Genomic DNA, 4,644 nt, shown 5'->3' on the forward strand with positions numbered 1-4,644 from the left:
GAACAGTTGGCTTTGGGAATGGTTCCTGTCTTGGGCTAACAGAAGGTCTGGAGACCATGACCCCCGGGGTTCCTCTAGTCTCAGTCAGACCGTTAAGTCTGGCCTTTTTACGTGAGTTAGAGGTCTAAATGCCACTGCTCTCCTGCCCCTTCTGGGGTTCTCTGCTCTGTTCCCTGTCAGGGCAGTCATGGGTTTTAACCAGGCACCGTCTAGTTCTTCTGGTGTCAGGCTGATGGAGTCTCTGGTTTATGTAGCCCAGTCTGTTTGTGGGGCTCATAGTTACCTTGTGTGTTCGGTGTTCTTCATTCTCCTTTGCTCTAGGTTGTTTGAGACTGATTGATGCATCTTTGATGGCCCTGTGCTAGCATTTAAGACCCCAGATGCCACTTTCCAAAGTGGGATGCCGAATGCTTTCTGAATAGATTTTATTATGCCAATTGACCTAGATGTCCTCTGAAGCCATGGTCCCCAAACCCCCTCCCCTGCTACGCTGGTCTTCGAAGCATTCACTTTATTCAGGGAACTTCTTTGCTTTTGGTTTAATCTTGTTGTGCTGGACTCTCCTGTATTGCGTAGTATCTTTTCTTTCACCTAAAATAGTTCTTGTCTACTATCTAATTAGTGAATATACCTCTCCCTCCACACTTCAGTAAGCATCAAAGAATATCCTCTTCTGTAACCTTTTTTTGAGCTCCTGTAATAGCGGTCTCATACAATATTTGTCCCTTTGCAACTGAATACTTTCACTCAGCATAATGCCTTCCAGATTCCTCCATGTTATGAAATGTTTCACAGATTCATCATGGTTCTGACCAATGCGTAGTATTCCATTGTGTGAATATACCATAATTTATTTATCCATTCATCCATTGATGGGCAGCTTGGTTGCTTCCATCTTTTTGCTATTGTAAACAGTGCTGCAATGAACATGGGTGCGCATATATCTGTTCATATAAAGGGTCTTATTTCTCTAGGCTATATTTCAAAGAATGGGATAGCTGGATTGTACAGTAGTTCTATTTCTAGCTTTTTCTTTTTGGTTTTTCAGTTGAGGCTTTTTTTTAATTTTATTGTGATGAAAATATACATAACAAAATAAACACTACCTCAATCATTTCTATATGTCCAATTCTATTTCTAGCTTTTTAAGGAAATGCCAAAAGGATTTCCTAAGTGGTTGTACCATTTTCCATTCCCACCAGCAGTGTATAAGTGTCCCAGTCTCTTCACAACCTCTCCAGCATTCATTATTTTGTGTTTTTTGGATTAATGCCAGCCTTGTTGGAGTGGGAATCTCATTGTAGGTTTGATTTGCATTTCTCAAATGGCTAATGATCGTGAGCATTTCCTCATGTATCTGTTAGCTACCTGAATGTCTTCTTTACAGATGTGCCTGTTCATATCATTGGCCCATTTTTTAATAGAGTTGTTTGTCTTTTTGTAGTTGAATTTTTGCAGTATCATGTAGATTTTAGAGATCAGATGATGATTGGGAACGTCATAGCTAAAAACTTGTTCCCAATCTTTATGTAATCTTTTTACACTTTTGTTGAAGTCTTTGTATGAGCATAGGTGTTTGATTTTTAGGAGCTCCCAGTTATGTAATTTCTCTTCTGGTGTTTGTGCATTGTTAGTAATGTTTTGTATACTGTTTATGCTGTGTATTAGAACTCCTAGTGCTGTCCCTATTTTATTCTTCCATGATCTTTATCGTTGTAGATTTCACATTTACGTCTTTGATCCATTTGTAGTTAGTTTTCGTGCATGGTGTGAGGTGTGGGTCTTGTTTAATTTTCTGCAGATGGATATCCAGTTATGCCAGCATGATTGTTAAAGAGACTGTCTTTTCCCCATTTAACTGATTTTGGGCCGTTGTCAAATATCAGGTGCTCATACGTGGTTGAATTTCTGTTTGGAATCTCAACTCTGTTCCATTGGTCTGTGTTTCTGTTGTTGTAGCAGTAGCAGGCTGTTTTGACTATTGTGGCGGTTAAATAGTCTCTAAAATCAGGTAGAGTAAGGCCTCTCACTTTGCTCTTTTTTTTCAGTAATGCTTTACTTATCCGGGGCCTCTTCCCCTTCCATATGAAGCCGGTGATTTGCTTCTTCATCTCGTTAAAAAACTTCATTGGAATTTGGATGGGAATTGCATTGTGTGTATACATCGCTTTTGGTAGAATAGACAATTGTACAATGTTAAGCCTTCCTATCCATGATCATGGTACGTTTTTCCACTTGTAGATCTCTTTTCGTCTTGCAGTAGCGTCTAGTACTTTTCTGGGTATAGGTCCTTTACATCTCTGGTATGATTTATTCCTAAGCATTTTATCTTTTTGGAGGCTACTTTAAATGATATTGATTTGGTCATTTCCTGTTGGATGTTCTTTTTGTTGGTGTAGAGGAAAACACCTAATTCTTGTATGTTTATCTTGTATCCTGACAATCTGCTGAACTCTCAGCTTCAGTAGTTTTCTTGAGGATTCTTTAGGGTTTTCTGTGTATAAGATTATGCCATCTGCAAATAGAGATACTTTTTCTTCTTCCTTACCAATCTGGATGCCCTTTATTTCTTTAGCTAGCCTAATTGCTCTGGCTAGGACCTGCAGCACACTGTTGAATAAGACTGGTGATAAAGGGCATCCTTGTCTGGTTCCCAGTTGCAAGGGGTATGCTACAGACTCTCTGCATTTAGGGTGATGTTGGGTGTTGGGTTTGTATAAATGCTCTTTATTATGTTGAGGAAGTTTTCTTTTATTCCTATTTTTCTGAGAGTTTGTATCATGAATGGGTGTTGGACTTTGTCAAATGCATCTGCATTAATTGATAAGATCATGTGGTTCTTCTCTTTTGTTTTGTTTGTATGATTCTTTTTTTTTTTTTTGTATGATTCTTTGCATTAATTGTTTTTCTTGTGTTGAACCATCCCTGCACACCTTGTATGAATCTCACGTGGTCATGGTGAATTATTTTTCTAATATGTGGCTGAATTCTGTTGGCTAGAATTTTGTTGAGGATTTTTGCATCTAATTCATGAGGGATATAGGTGTATAATTTTGTGTGTGTGTGTGTGTGTGTGTGTTTCCTTGGTTTTGGTATCAAGGATATGCTGGCTCTGTAAAATGAGTTTGGGAGTATACCGTCCTTCTTTATGCTCTGAAATACCTTGAGTAGTAGTGGCGTTAACTCTTCTTTGAAAGTTTGGTAGAACTCTGTAGAGAAGCCGTTCAGGCCAGGGCTTTTATTCTTTGGGAGTTTGTTGTTTTGTTTTTAACCTTTTCAATCTCTTCTTTTGTTATGGGTTTATTTAATTGCTCAACCTCTGGTTGTATTAGTTTAGGTAGGTGGTATATTTCCAGAAATTAGTCCATCTCTTCGAGGTTTTCAAATGTGCTAGAGTACAATTTTTTGAAGTAATTTGATATCATTCTTTTAATTTCAGTTGGGTCTATTGTAATATCGCCCATCTCATGTCTTATTCGGGTTATTTGCTTCCTCTCCTGTTTTTCTTTTGTCAGTCTCGCCAGTGGTTTATCAATTTTGTTGATTTTTTTCAAAGAACCATATTTTGGTCTTGTTAACCCTTTCAATTGTTTTTCTGTTGTCTATTTCATTTAATTCTGCTCTAAGTTTTATTATTTGCTTTCTTCTGCTGCCTGAGAGTTTCTTTTGCTTCTCTCTTTCTATTTATTCAAGTTGTAGGGATAATTCCTTGATTTCGGCTCTTTCATCTTTTTTTGTATGTGTGCCTTTATTGATATAAATTGACCTCTGAGCACTTCTTTTGCTGTGTCCCAAAGTTTCTGATAGGAAATGTTTTCATTCTCATTGGATTCCATACATTTCTTTATTCCATCCGTAACGTCTTCTATAACCCAGTTGTTTTTGAGCTGGGTATTGTTCAGTTTGCAAGTGTTTGATTTCTTTTCCTTGCTTTTTCTGTTATTGATTTCTACTTTTATGGCCTTATGGTCAGAGAAGATGCTTTGTAATATTTCGATATTTTGGATTCTGCTAAGGCTTGCTTTATGACCTAATATGTGGTGTATTCTAGAGAATGTTCCATGTGCAGTAGAAAGAAAAGTATACTTGGCTGCTGTTTAGTGGAGTGTTCTGTATGTGTCTATGAGGTCAAATCGGTTGATTGTGGCATTTAGATCTTTTGTGTCTTTATTGAGCTTCTTTCTGGATGTTCTGTCCTTCACCGAGAGTGGCGTGCTGAAGTCTCCTACTATAATTGTGGAGCTGTCTATCTCACTTTTCAACGCTGTTGGAGCGTGTTTTATGTATCTTGCAGCCCTGTCATTGGGTGCATAAATATGTAATATGGCTATATCCTCCTGGTATATTGTCCTTTTAATAATGATATAGTGTCCTTCCTCATTTAACTTTAAAGTCTATTGTTTCAGAAATTAATACTGCCACACCTGCTCTCTTTTGATTGTTGTTTGCTTGATATATTTTTTTCCATCCTTCGAATTTTAGTTTGTTTGTGACTCTAAGTCTAAGGTGTGTCTCTTATAGGCAGCATAGAGACTCATGTTACTTTTTAATCCATTCTTCCACTCTCTGTCTCTTTATTGGTACATTAATCCATTTACATTTAGCATTATTATGGATAGGTATGAGCTTAGTAAAATGCACAAA

This window comes from Loxodonta africana, chromosome 3 (genome assembly GCF_030014295.1).
Source record: "Loxodonta africana isolate mLoxAfr1 chromosome 3, mLoxAfr1.hap2, whole genome shotgun sequence".
Taxonomy (NCBI): Eukaryota; Metazoa; Chordata; class Mammalia; order Proboscidea; family Elephantidae; genus Loxodonta; species Loxodonta africana.